Source organism: Mus musculus, chromosome 4 (genome assembly GCF_000001635.26).
Source record: "Mus musculus strain C57BL/6J chromosome 4, GRCm38.p6 C57BL/6J".
Lineage (NCBI taxonomy): Eukaryota > Metazoa > Chordata > Mammalia > Rodentia > Muridae > Mus > Mus musculus.
The window spans coordinates 118,279,267-118,293,804 of record NC_000070.6 but is presented as its reverse complement, the minus strand read 5'-3'; the positions used below and the strand labels follow the sequence as shown (position 1 = coordinate 118,293,804).

Below are 14,538 nucleotides of genomic sequence, written 5' to 3'. Positions count from 1 at the left end.
AGTTATCATATAACTATGTACAAGAACATTTAAAAATTGAGTTTGGCTTTGGTTGGGCTAATGTGGAGGTCAGAATTAACCAGTCTCTCCTCATCCCATCTGTGTCTCTGTCTCCTTCACGAAGTTTGCAGGACTGACGACCAATTGGGCAGGAGATCTATATTTCTGGTCCAGTGACTGAGTTTCTTGCCTGAGATGAATGGGGATAGACCTGAGACAGGAATTCTATTTATCTGAGGGACAGCTGAGACATAGCATAGAGAAGGGGCTTAGTCCAAGGAGCTGGAGCTCACACGGGGGCCAAGGGGTGGAAAGAGGCAGGAGAAGGAAAGACCTAGTATTGAGCCGTGGAAATGAAGAGACGACGCGGCCAAGTAATTGGAGAACCCGTGGTCATGGAGGGCAGGCTAGGCCGGTAAAGCCAGGGGAAAGAGCTGTTTCCAGAAGTCAGCGAAAAGGAGGTCGAAAATTATATGTTTTTAAACTGGGGAACTAAACAGTCAGAGTTCTGAAAAACAGACAAAATATATTTAAAGATGGATAAAAAAAAATTGCAGCAGCTCTCCCACAGCACAACAAAATTACCCGTGGGTGAAAAACCACTGCCTTAGGAGTATTCATTTTGATCTATTTGTCATCTGGGCCGAAGTGCCCAGATTCTCGGAAGCCAGGCCTATTGCCTTATCGTACACCAGGGGGCGCACGCGTACTGCTTGTGAATGCAGCTCCAAGACAAAAGCTGCCCTGTGATTTAGGTGTTCCCCTGAACTTGATCCTCAACCCAGATCCCTAAACCTAGCAGGTAACCATTGAGAACCCAGGAGCCTCAATAGTCCCCAGATCTTGTTTTTATTTCTCATCTGATTTTAAATTCTCAGAAAAATCGGAGAGATGCTATGCAGAGACCAGAGCCTTCACAAAGGATCTCACCTGATCCAGGCTGTAGAGGCCAGAAGGGTCTCACCTCTTGTCTTAATGGTGAAGCCTCGTGGTGTGGGATTGGGAACAGAAAATGGCTGGCGTGACCTTGATGACTTTCTAAGTGATAGTTTCACGTGAGGAGCCTGAAGGCTTTGATGCCAAGGCTGGCTCTTGTTTGGAGATCACCAAGTCCCTATAATCACAGCTTGGAATATAAATCTTCAAGCAGGTTATTGGTTTAGTCCCTAGCACTGCACACACTGGACACGGTGGCACGTGCATTTGAATTTGACATGAGGTCAGTGAAGTTCAAATGCAAGTGGATGGTTTCAGGGTGGTGTGGCTGTGGACAAGGAGTCTGGAATTCAATGCTAAGGCGTATACTGAACAGATCTTGAGACCGGGGATCATTCATATCTGCTAGAATTAGTGTAGATGTTGGGATATTGGTTAGCCTCTGGGTGGGGTTGACCTCAGATCAGAGCACAGGGGAAGAGCGGTGTAGAGATAAAGGTCCGTGTGGAGTTTCTGTAAAGCCAGTCCCATCTCAGGTTGCACAATTATTAGAGTTGGATCAGATTATTATACTAAAAGATCACCAAGATGGGAGAGGTATTGAGATCAGTGTCTGTATTAGGGTGTGTTCCCCAACTCCTCTGGTGACCCAGTTCCAATTTTTCTATTGGAATTGAGAGTTTCAGCGTTGGAGTGTTCAGCAATCAAGAGCAGAGGACTTGGGTCTGGTTCCCGGCACCCACACTGGGTTCCTCACACCCTCCTGTAACACCACACGGTGAATATGCATATACAAGCACACACACACACTGGCGTACACACACAAATACATATATAAATAAAAATCTTCTTTAAAAATCAAGAATCCCAGCAGGGAAATGTTCTTGTCTGGGATAGAAATAAAGCAGAGACTAGAACACATGAAAGCACTGGGCTCCGGTGTGAGGCAGCTGCCTTAGCATAGTATTTTCTTCTGTATAAGGGTCTCAATATCTATACCGGACTCCATTCAGACCAAGGGTTGGGGCTGCTATCAATATCAAACTTAGGCCAGGTAGAAGAAATGAAGCCATTTAGTGTTCGAATCTGTAATTGGAGTCCATACACTATAGGCGTTCAGTTAAAAAAAAAATTACTACTTTTTCTGATTGCTAGGCAAATTTTAGGGTCTGGACTCAACATTAGGTTTAAAGGTGGTTCTGGGTTGGATTGGCGGCAGGGGACCCTAGAGAAGTATTACGTACATGTGAGGATTTGGGAGGGTCTGGACTTTTGTGTCTAAGTTTGGTTCTATCCACGCTCGTTCCTGAGGTTTAAGCTCAATTTTGATGTTCCAGGCGGTTTAGACTTGGGGTTGGTCTGCAGCCTCGTTGGGCCTACAGCTCCACTCCTCTACAAGCGAGAGTGCACGAGGGGAGGGGCGGCGCCGGGGACGCGCACGGCAGGGGCAGGGACGCGGGCGCGGGCGGGCGGGCGCGCGCGGCTGGAGCTGGCGCGGGAGCGGTGGCGGCGGCGGCGGCAGAGGCGGCGGCTCCGGCTCCAGCTCCGGCTCCGGCTCCGGCTCCTGCTCGGGCGGCGGTGGAGGTGGCGGTGGCGGGAGCGGGCGACGGCGGCGGCAGCGGCGGACTGAGAACGGCGGCCTCAGCGGCTCGAGGGGGGACATGCAGACCGACGGCCCCCGGAGAGGCGGTGAGTGACCCCCCGAGCCCCCTTCGGGCCCCTCGATGCGCGGCCCTTCCGCGCCATCCCCACCCTGCCCCCGCGTCCGTGGAGCTGAGCCGGGGGCGGGCCCGGGGGCGCCCGGAGGCCGGGCCGCGCCCCCACCTGCCGCGCCCGCGATCTCGTCCGAGCCCCCGCCGCACCTGAGCCGCAGCCCGCACCCCCCGTGCAAAGTTTCCCCGCGCCGGTGGGCGCCCGGTTCCCCATCCGCCGCGGTCGCGCTCCGGGGGCGGCCTTCAGCCTCCCCCGCCGGCCCCGGGCGGGTCCAGGCCGCCTCCCCCGTCCCACGGCGCCCCCTCCCCGCCGGCGGAAGAGCCGCAGCCGACGCCGGGTCTCGCGGGCAACCGGGCGCACGTGCGGCCCCGGGACGAGCGGGGCGTGAGTTGCGAGCCCCCCTTCCCTGGTCTCCGTACGGAGCGCGGCCCGGGGAGGGGCCGGCCGGGCGGTCCCAACCCCCACCTCGAGCGGCGCCCTCGAGGCCCCAGAGCGGCTCGTCCCGGGAGGACGGGTGCGCTCGGACCCGCTCCGAAAGTTCACTCAGTCGCCTCCCGGCGTCCCGCCCCGTCCCGTCCCGTTCGGGTGTGCCTGGTCCCCAGTCTCTGCGCCCGGGTTTTCGTCTCGGCGCCTTTCTCGGTTTCCCTAGGTGTCTCCGGCTCCCTGTGTCGCTCACTGCCTCCCGATCTTCCTCCCTGCGGTCTCAGCTTGTCCAGCCGTGGGTTTCTCTCCCTTTCCAGTCTCTGTTTCTCTCCCCGAGTATCGGGTTCTTTCTCCCTGGTCTTCCTGTCCTCTTTCCCCAGGTCTCCGTGTTCCCTTTCTTCAGGTCTCCCTGTTCCCTCTCCCAGGTTTCCATGTTCCCTCTCCCCGAGTCTCCGTGTTCCTTCTCCCCGGGTCTCCCTGTTCCCTCTCCCCGGGCCTCTGTGCCTCCATGTCTCTGTAGCTCCCTCCTTAGGTGTCTCTCTGCTTGGTGTCTCTGAATCCCCCTCTGTCAGGCCCCCTCCCCCACGTCTCCGGAATGCGGCCCCTCTGGTTCTTCTTACCCCGGGAGGGGGAGGGGCTAGCCCTTCTCCCCATTTCTCCCCCTCCCTCTGCAGGGCCCCTGAGTTGGAGCAGGTGGGGTGGGAGCTCTACCTGCCAGTAGCTGTGGAATGGGAGGGAGGACCACCCTGAGAGCAGCCAGGGCCGGCCTGGGGATGCTGGATAACCAAGGGCTGTTGTTGAGGAAGACTCCACTTGTGCTGCTGAAGGGCCCAGGGTGGCATCCTGAGTGACCCGGTGCTGGCTCTGGCCTGGGAATACGGGGAAGTATTTTCTGGTTGGTAGGCCTGGGGAAGGAAGGACAGTCAGTGGTAGTTCCTGGATGAAGGGCCCAGTCTGGGATCCTCTGGGAGGTACCAGGAACCTGATAGGATCCAGGGGAGAGGTCTGACAGGAAATCGGGGGCCGGGCAGGGGGGGGGTATTCTGTTTTGGCTCCGTTTTAACTCTTGCTTCAGGGAGCGTGAAAATCCCTGTTTTTACAGATTATGTGGATATGCCTAGGGCTCCAACGACTCTTTAAGAACAAGCCTTCACTCTCAGCTAGGGCTCAGGCCACATACCCCATAGGCCCCACCTTCCCACCTGCCTTCTGGGTCTCAGCTCACCCTCCATTCTGCCAGTGCACTTCACAGTCCCTGGAAGGAGGAGCCCTCCTGCAGAAACCCGCTGTGCTTGCACACAGGGCACACCTGTCTGTGCGTGCGCCCTGCACACTCAGCCTCAGGCCTTGCTGCACACATGCTTTCTTGCACTTTCTAATACAGTTCCTTCATGGTTTTGTTTCCCTTGAGTCACCATGGTCCTCTTCCCTTCCTCTAATGGGGACAGTTTTAATAGGATCCTTCTCTTCTCGCAGCCGCATCCCCTTCCCTCTGTCCAGGCCCATGTGTTTAGGGCTATGGGAAGAGGACTTTAGTTCTGGGTGCCAGAGAAGCAGTTTGCTGGGGGTGGGGTGAGGTGAACTGCAGCAAGGCTAGGCTGGCTGGAAACCTTGCCTTGTGAGTTGTATTGATGTGTAGCAAGATACTGTTCCCGGTGCTTTGTGCTGTCTCTATACTTCTTCCCAGTCACCTGTACTAGAGTCAGTTTGAGGACCTCAGTGGGAGGAGGTAGCCCCCAGCCTGAACAACCTCTGCGCTCCAGCGTGACAGGGCAAGATCTCTTTGCGGGTCTTAGGTTCAGTCCCCTGTAGAAAGATAATCGAGACTAGGGTGGGCCTCAGGGCTGCTATGAGAAGCCGAGAGAACTGTGCAGCTGTGGGAGTGAGCAGGCACTTCGTGGGGAAGGAAAAGAGAGTCAGTAACCTGTTATTGATTGCTGTCTGTGTGCCAGGCACAGGCCTAGGCACTTTGGGCCTGGCAGTCTTGCTTCCTGTGGGACTAGCAGCTGTGTAGAAAGGGAAGCCTCTCTTAGCAGCTGCTGAGGTGGGTGACAAAATCAACTGTCACTCCAAGCCCAAGCGAGAGGATTGGAGCAGTTCCTGTGTGACAGGGCAGAGTTGCAGGTTCAGTGTGAGACGAGTCTCAGAGACTACGGATGGGCTCTCTGAAGTGGGCTTTGACAGATCAGTAGGAGTTTGCCAGCTGAAAAAGAGAAAGGATGCTTTGGATGGAGGGAAGGGAATTAATATCAGCAGCATTGAAAATAATGCAGTGGCAGGCCTTACCTTGCAGGCTGGAGGCCCTGGATTCAGTTCCCGGCACTGCACAATTAATTAATTAGTTAATTAAAAAGTTTAGATGGTATGAGTAAAGATGGAGAGATGTTATCTTTTGTGGTGTGTTCGGAGACATAGCAGCTCACGGAACCTTGGATGTTCTGTGAGGTACTTGTACAAGACTTCTGAAACCCCAGAGGGGAGAGGCTAGGAACTTAAGGCTTGGGTGGAGACCGTGGGTCATGCTACAGCCGATTTCTTTCCTAGAAGATGGTTCTGGGCTATGGAAAGTTCTGGGTGGAGATGGTATTCCAAGTGAGAAAGAAGGATGGCGCCTGCAGAAAGTCAGGTGAGAGAAAGCTAGTTTGACAGGGAGGAGCAGCAGGCCATGGAGAAAGCACATTTGACAGGACAGGGTGGTGGGTGGGATGTGGAGGGAGGGAGGAGCCCAGGCTTTGCTGAAGTCCCTGAAGTAGGGCCTGGGGAGGAAAGGCAAAGGCCAGGTGGATGTTGAGCTCAGGCCCCGTGGGTTGTCTTTGAAGCACTTGAGTTTTGGTGAAGGTGCAGCTCCTACAACAGGATTTGGTCTGAAGATAATGTCTAAGCCAAAGAAGGACATCCGGAGTTCATGAGGGCTAGGAGTGACTTCTCTCAAGCAAGACAGCTGTCAGTAGTGGCCAGGAGCCCACATTATTAACAGCTGGAGTTCGACTTGACCTTGAACAACTTGCTAGCCATCTCTGAACCTCATGTCTCAAACGAGCATGAGAAAACTGCATGCCCCGTCGGGTTGTTAGGCAGATTAAAGGTAAGCACGGGGTGTTTGGGCCAGGGCCTCACGCCCTGTATGGGCTGCTCAGTGGTAGCAGTTGTTTTGATGTTTCTTCTGAAAATAAACTCTTCCATCAGAATCCATCACTAAGTCACAGAGTTGTCTTTGGAAGCGCACACTGTCCAGACAAAGGCATCTGCATGGCTGCCCTGGGCTGGGGCTTTACAGGTGGGGTGCTCAACCAGGCAGGGGTTGTCCCCCAGCCTCATGGTCACTGATGGGACTGTGTTTTGTACCAGTGTATGTGACCTACAGGGCACAGGCAGGTGTGAGAAGGCTGGAGGTGGGGCCCTGGAGAAGAGAGTTCTTGAGGTGGATGGAGAGGGTTCTGAGGAAGGGCAGTTTCTGTGGTGGTCTAATGCCTTCTTCCTCCTAAGATTCTTTGTTCTGCTTTTGCCTCCAGGGTCCAGATGCACCAAATCTCTGTCTCTGGGTCTCTGGGTCTGAGAGCTCAAGTTTATTTCCTTGGCTGTGTATTATCTGCCGTTTTCTGGGGACTGTTTGTGGTGCGGCCCCAGGCCTGCCTGGAGGTTGCTTCAGTCCCTGTCTGTGCTCTGGGTTTCTACTTGTTTCTGGTCCCACTGGTGGGCCGGGTTTCAGTCTGGCTGGCAGGTGACGCAAAGCCCAAGCGAGGCCAGCCAGGTTGATGCAAGGGCCTTCCTTCTACGCGATCTCGCTCAAACTGATCCCTAAGCCTGGCCGGAGACCTTTCTGGGTTGAACGCGATTCCTCACTGAAGTCCTATCCAGTTAGACCCAGTCTGTCTTCCAGACGCCTATGCCGGTTTGTTCTCTGGGTAGCTGCCCATCCTGACTGTTCTAGGCTTTGTCCCCTTGTGGGTTTAGAGTAGTTCTGTGGACTGCTGGTGGTGACTTGATAGTCTGGGTTGGGCCTCTTTGATCCTGGACTGGTGTGGTCCAGAGCACTGTTCTAGAATACTGCCTTGGGCTGTTCTGTGTTCCCTGGGGTCTTAGTAGCCTTGAGGTCCTGTGTGTTTCAGAGACCTGCCTCATGGCTCCTGCTTTAGGTAGGGCCTGTCCCTGTCATCAGGCAGGAGGTATGGTGCTGCTGGCAGGGGCGTGTCACCATGCGGTGCCTTGAACACTACTCCTCTGCCTGGGTTCCTGAGCAACGGTGGTGCTAACAGCCCCACAGCAAGCATTGTGACACTGGGCAGGCATCTCCAGACAAACGGGCCTTTGAGTTTGCAACTCAGGAGCTGGTTTCTCTGGCCAGACCTGCTTGGCAGCCTGCTGCCAGAGCAGTGGCCACTGGGAATGTTGTGGAGAAATGCAGTAGACTGGGGGAGTAGGAAGTCCATACTGACATGCTAAGGCCTAGGGCCTATGGTTCTGGTCTGGCAAGGGGTGGATGGGTCGGTAGAGGCTGGGTTGGTGAGATCTGAGTGAGGCAGTGTCTTTTAACCTAAGAAGACTCCCTAACTTTCCAAAGGTGACCAGTCTAAAGTGAGGACAAAGGCTAGAGAGAGTTCAGCAGTTAAGAGCACTGGCTGCTCTTGCAGATGCCCGGGGTTTTGGTTCCTAGCACCTACATGGTGGCTCACGACCTTCCATAACTCCAGTTCCAGGAGATCTAATGCCCTCTTCTGAACTTGAGCCCCCTCATACATGTACAGAGATGGTACACATATGTAATACAAGCAAAACACTCATACACATCAAATAAATCTTTTTTAAAAAGGTGAAAGCAAGGACAGGTGTGTGTGGAGGTTGTTAGTCTGTGGACGGTGAGGAGCATCAGTCCTGGGTCGGTGAAGAGCCAGGTGGCAGGACTGGGAGTGTGGGGTGAGGCTGCAGGATGCTCCCCGTGGGTACCAGTGGAGTAGCTGAGCTACTGATGAGGTGATAAGGGGGTGACTGAGCCCTGCCCCACCAGGGCCGTGCGCAGTGCTAGTGAGACCTCAGTAATAGTTTTAGAAGGAAGGGGCGGGGCTCGGATGCGCCGTGCGTGCCAGCCGAGGAGGCATCCAGGGGCACACCTTCATTTTAGAAATTACAGAGAAGCAGAAAGTCAAAAATAAATATTGCTCCTGAAGCTTCTTTGAAGGCTGCTGTGTGTGCTGGGGCGTGTCCTCCAGGCTGGGCTGTTTCCTGTGAATTCACCATCTCACCATGCATTGACGGAGCTCCTACTATGTGCTGGGTTCCCGCTGGGCACTGGGGGTAGTGAGTTGAGCCAGGCAAGTGTGCCCCATGTGTCTAATGAGCTTATTTTGGTGACTCAGAGTCACGTCAGTAAATAGATAACGTTTGCAGCCACTGCTTTGAGGTAAAGTCCAGGCATGAACTTGACGATGTCATGGAAGGCTTCCCAGAGACGCGTTGGATCTGAACTCTGAATGCTAACTGGTCAGCATGGGCAGGGCAGGAGAAAGTAGGGCACACTGGAAGATGGGAAGAGGGTGCTCTTGTGGCTGGCAGGTGGGGTTCCAGAGGTAGGTGGGTGACTGCTCTCCTCCAGGATCACTGGAGTTCACACCCATGGTCTCACTTGGCCTTGAGTCACTCCTGGGTATAGGGAAGTGGACAGATGGGCAGGCACATAGTAGGTGCTTCAGGAACATCAAGCAAATGCAGTGAAGTAACCAGATAGGTATTTTGACTAAACGGGGGTCAGCCGGCACCCACAGATCTGCAGCCTGCTTTCCTTTCCCCTGCGTGAACACGGAGTCTCAGAAGTCTGTCTGTGTCAGTTTATATTCTGCCTCGATGAAATTCTCAATGTTCTCTCATCTTTTCGTCCCTGTCCAGGAAGGAGCGGAGGCCCTGGTGCCCTGCCCTCAGTGCTGACTGCCCAGCGAGAGTGACTGGTATAAGCAAGCAGAGACCCGGTGAGTGTGCCCCAGTGTGCGGCCGGGGCTGCAGGGGTGGCTGTGGGCCGGGCTCAATGACTTGGATTTTGCTGTGAGATTCATATAGAGTTGTGGATGGGATGTCCTGTGTGCACGTGGCTGAGAGACGCTAGGGTGGGATGAGGGAGAGAAGGGAGCTGAGCCTTGTTTAGGGAGGTGGGAAAGACAGACCACCACCTTGAAGGGTGGGGGGTGGGACGTGAGGGAGGGGAGCTGTCTGGCTAGCGTGGGGGACAGAGGTGGGTGGGGAGTGATGAGGTTCATCAGCTGCCGTAGGTGTGAAATAGGCTTCCAGATGACACCAGAGTCTGCCTGCTTCTCCATTCCCATGTTTCTGTATGGAAAACAGACTGCTTGTGAACTGAGGAGTATGGGAGGAGGAGCAGGGTACTCAGGGCGGTGGGCTGGAGCTGTAGGGAACAAGGTTAGGCAGTTAGTTAGGAGTCTACATGGTGGGCTTGGATGTGAGGCTGAAGGCTGTAGATGTCTTCCTAAGGGGGCTTTGGAAGAAGGAAAGTTTCTAAAGCAACAATGTTCTTACATTCTTCTGTCACTTTTTTCGCGGAACACTGGCAAGTGGCACCTCCTGCAAACTAGAGCAGCAGACAGAACACACCCCGTGGACATGATTAGATCTGCATTTAAAGCTGGGCAGTGGTGGCCCGCACTTTAATCCCAGCACTTAGGAGGCAGAGGCAGGTGGCTCTCCGAGTTTGAGTTTAGCCTGGTCTCCAGAGTTCCAGGACAGCCAGGGCTACACAGAGAAACCCTGTCTCAAAAAAACAAGCAAGCAAACAAAAATATCATTTAAAAAAGGATTGTTTTTATTTTATGTGTATGTTTGCCTACATGTATGTATATATTCCATGTGTATGCCTGGCACTCGTGGCGGCAGAAGAGGGGCGTTGGGTCCATTACAGAGTGTTGGGAGCCACCATGTGGGTATTGGGAACTGAACCTGGTTCCTCAGCAGGAGCTTTAAAACACTCTTAACTGCTAAGCCATATCTCCAGCCCCAGGTTTGCATTTTTTGTGAGCTAAAGGCACCATTGGCTTGTGTTTAGGATGAATTGGAAGGAAATGATGGAAGGCAGGGTGCCCACTGAGAGGATGGGAGTTAGTTGGGATAGATGAGGGAGGGGCAAATTCAAACTCCCCACAAGTTGGGTGTTTAGAATGAAGAAAGGGCCTTCAAGGGTTAGCTGACCTGGATAACAGGGTGTCCTTGAGCTTGGTGGGCCTTTCTCTGTAAGCTTGAAGACAAGACCCATGCCTCCGGCCATCACCCTGTTCATTGGACAGTTCGAGATATGGTTAAACAGAGGAAGCCATGACAAAGATTGATCTGAGCCAGTGAAGAGGCTCAGCAGGGAAATGTGCTTGCTGCCTGACCGTCCGAGTTCCCTTCCCAGAACCCAGTGGTAAATGTGGAAGCAGAGAATTGACTCCACAGAGTTGTCCTCTGACCCCTGAGTAACCGCACAGAATTATAACAAATACTTTTTTTTTTTTGAAAAAAAGAAATGGATCTGGTCTCGATGGAGAGGAATGTAGATGCTGTGGGTGGTCACACTTGGTGAAATGAGCAGCAGGGTTATGCGGAAGGACAGAGGGGGCTGCCATGGGCAGGAAATGTCAGCTGGGGAGGACGGGGGTAAGGAAACCATGCACCCTTCTGTCCGTCCTCAGGTGAGGGGGCTGATCTGCTTAAAAATGCAGAAGAGGCTGGGAAAGAAGAGCCCTTTGAGCTCTGGGATGCTGCTTGTTAATGGCTTGTCTGGAGGGTGGAGATGGGGTGTGTATGGATGGGGCCCCACTCCTGGAGGCTGAGTTAATTTGGGGGTAGGGAGAGACGCTTTGAGAGTCTACAGACCAGGAAGGTGCTGATGACATCAGGCAAGCTAGGATAGGACTGCCTGTGGTTGAAGGTGTAAGTGATTCTTAGGGGACTGGGTTCTAGAGCTGGGTCAGCCTGTAGGCCAAGGGCTTGTCATGTGTCAGGGTTTCTCAGTTGTGGTACTGTGACCTTTCTAGACAAGGTGATACTTCTTTGTGTGTCTGGCCTGATGTTGTAAGATGCCACAAGTATCCAGGGATTCTTCCCATTAGACCCTAGCTAATACCACCTACCTCTATCCCCAGTCCTAACAATCAGAGATGTCTCCAGACATTACCTCACGTCCTGTGGCAGGGCAGAGCCACCCTGGACTGAGAACCACTGGTTTGCATTGCCTCTTGTGATTTCACTAAATCTGTACAACCTGGAAACCTAGGGGGAGTCACTTGGAAGGTGTGTTTATGGATCACTTGAATCTGGTTCTGAAGTGGGCAAGAGGAGGCAGGAAAGATGGTGAACACTAATCTAAGCAATCCCTCCCCACACCCCCAAAAGGCTGAGGGGTGGTAGCTGTAGAAAGGAATCCACTTTGATTTTTGTTTGTTTCATAACGAGGCCCTTGTTAGGTTCTTGGCTGCCACTCACAGAGATTTTGACACCTGTGGTTTCCCCTTTGCCTTCCCCAGACATACAGAAGCTGAGGGCTACAAAAAGGGCCTCAGTGTAGTTAGAGGATCCCTAACACTGGAGTGGGAGGGGATGTTGTTCCTGGCTGTTCACATGGAGTCTGGCAGCCCGGCTGGAGGAGGTAAGACTGTCTCAGGCTCCTTCCTGCCAGCCACCTTCTCTGGGCCGGGGTCAAGGACAGGGTTGTGATTTATTCCCATCACAATCCAGCAGTTGGGTTGGTGAGAGTTGGACCCATGCTGGTTTTCCCTTCCCAAGTGTGACAAGGCCTCAGCGGCGGCTGCTGCAGTACCACGAGGTGAACTGTCCAGGGCATGACAAAAGGGCTCGGTTAGCTGCCGCCACAGGTTAGAAGATGAACAGCTCACAGCTCTTCCGCCCCATGTGCAGCTTGTCGCTTAAGCCCTGGCCGAGCACACTGTAGAACCCGGGATGTCCCTTCTTATGCCCATGGCCATGTTTGGTCTCCAGTCTCCTGGGAGCCAGGGTCCTGGCCTGAAGAGGAGGTGAGGGAGGCTAGAGGAACAGGTGGTATTTGGAGACTAATTCATATTTGTGAATAATAACCCATGCCCACAGGAAACAAATCAACCTGTGTTTGCATATTCATGAGGGGGCCTTTAGAATGATCCCAGCTGTTTTCCATCCGGGAATCCCTGGGTCCTGGCGTCACATGGTCTCTTGGGGGTCCTCTTTGGCCCTGGCAGGGATAGCTAGGGTGGATCTCATGGAAGTGACACACATTTTCCATGAGACACATACATGACTCCTGTGGCTTGGTGTTGTGCCTGCTGATCCCTCTTTCCTCAGAGCAGTGGTTCCCAGGATCTTTGGTTTCACACACAGTTCAGTTTCCAAGAGTGCTTAGGGCCAGACAGGGGGTTAGCAGGTTTTTTTGTTTTTGTTTTTTTTTTTTTGTTTTTTTTTGCCAAGTAAGGACATTATTAAAAAAAGAAAAAAAAACAACTGCTATCGGCTGTCCCTATCACTTCTTCATACAAGAAAGGATATTTTAGCACCAAGGACAAAATTTGAGAATAAAGGACATTTCTTCCTAAGAAAGGGCAGTTGGCAGCTTTACAGTGGTGTAGCAAGGAAAAGAGATATATCAAAGCCATTCTGAATGTAGAAAAATTACACTCAATTATATCCTATAATATCGTATGGCACGTAATTGTTTTCCTGAACAAGTATGTCAGAACCAGCAGTCCTCGGTGCAATTCACAGATGAGCTTGAGTGTCCAAGGGTTTGGGCCTTGAGTCTATCTGAATTGTCCCGGGCACAAGCTCATCTGTCCATGCTGGTGGAGTGACTGTCTGTTCCAAGCACCGCTGTGTTGGGTGGGTGCACGAAGCCATGGCAGTCCAGCAAGGCAGACTCGTTCTGCAGGGGACCTGGAGACCAGGGTGTAGGCAGGACCAACATCTAGACTTTTAAGCCCAGGCCTGGGACTCAGGGTGCTCACCTCTCTTCTGATGAGGGAGGAGGCCCTGGAGCTGGGAGCAGCCTTGAACTGCCTGACACCAGCATAGGCTCTGTGCCCAGAGTCCAGGGGTGGGAGTTGCTGAGAAGGAGAGGCCCTGACTCGGGAGACTGTGTAGTTGCCAAAGCGGTTCCCTGTTCGTCCCTGGGGTCTTCTGGTGTTTCTAATTGTCTGTGGCCTTGCGTTCAAGGACCACTGGAAGCAGCTCTCTTTGGGGGGAGATGTCTAGATTTTTCAACTGAAAAAAGAAAAAGGTTTAACTATATCCTGTGTATGAGTGTCTGCCTGCCTGTGTGTCTGTGTACCATGTATGTGTCTGGTGCCCACAGAGGGCAGAGGAGGGCGTTGCATCCCCTGGAACTGGAGTTGGACAGTTGTGAGACGCTGTGTAGGTGCTGGGAAAACTGATGCAAGTCTTGGGGCAGCCTGTGCCTTTAACTCTGAGCCAACTCTCTGACCCCTGTTTTCACCTGGTCTGCCCATTTGCTACACCGTGGAAGTGTATACAGTGTTCTGAACACTCCCCCTGACTTACACAGGGGCTCTTGAATCCCCAAGTAAGAGCCGCCGGCCTTTGCTATGCTGGGAATTGGGCTCAGATAACGCTTGTGGCCAGATTTTCACTTACCTGTTCTGGGAGTGAGACACTATGGTGGCTTTACTGAGAGGAGCTTTGCTCCCCTTTAATAGTTAATATCCACATCCCCATCCCGTGCCTGTGACACGTCTGTGGACATCCCTGTGATGCCCTTATCAGGCAGCTGTACCCGCAGATGTCTGTACCCTCTGTGTACCCCACATGATGTGTCTGCACCTGGGAGTTAACCATGCTGTGATTGCTGTACTAAGGCAGCTACAGGGGGATTAAGGTTCCGTAATTGTACTGGGGAATTGTGCCCCACGATGACTGTGCTGTGCATTTTTGTACGGCGTAACATCTATTCTGTCTCATCCCTTTATGTCTGTACCAGGGAGATGTGTCCCCATGACACTGGTACTGAAGATTATGTCCATATGGTGTCTGTGTTGGGGGTGGGGAGCGTGCCTGGGGTACCTGAGCACACAAGTTAAACTCCAGCTTTTGTGATGTCTCACCCACGAGACCTGCCTCGACCACTCTGCCTGACTTGTGTGTGGGGTGTCACACTTCTGAGTTGTACCCGTGGTAATGGTACCAAAGCAAGAGTCCTATCTGAATACAGTGTTCCCATGGTAACCTGGCCAAGGCAGTTCACCACCTGGTGTCCTCATAGCCACACTAAGATAACCATGGTGCTGTGATGAACAAGCCCAGATAAGACTTTAACAGAATTAGAACCCCTATCCTGACATGGCAGTGTGTGGCCTCACTGTGGGCTGACCCACCTCAGCTCTGTGGTCCCTCAGAGGAACTCCCGGCCTGGAATTAGGAGTTCTGGACACTATGTCCTGTCCCTGTAGCGTTATGGCTCTTGCTGCTTATCCCTTGCTTACAGGT

The 14,538-nt window shown here is 53.2% G+C and overlaps 1 protein-coding gene across 17 annotated transcripts in view; it reads left to right on the top strand.

The window, feature by feature from the left end:
• The first annotated feature begins 2,399 nt into the window (after window positions 1-2,399).
• Window positions 2,400-14,538, top strand: part of Ptprf (protein tyrosine phosphatase, receptor type, F) — an 83,193-nt gene continuing 71,054 nt past the window's right edge. For 8 of the 17 annotated variants that reach the window (XM_006502876.2, XM_006502871.2, XM_006502875.2 and 5 more), the window contains exons 1-2: window positions 2,537-2,625; window positions 8,953-9,032. The gene's annotated coding sequence lies outside the window, so the exon portion shown is untranslated. Of the gene's footprint in view, window positions 2,626-8,952; window positions 9,033-14,538 lie in introns of all 17 variants that reach the window. The other 9 variants (XM_030253363.1, XM_006502872.2, XM_030253360.1 and 6 more) reach the window with 3 other exon arrangements.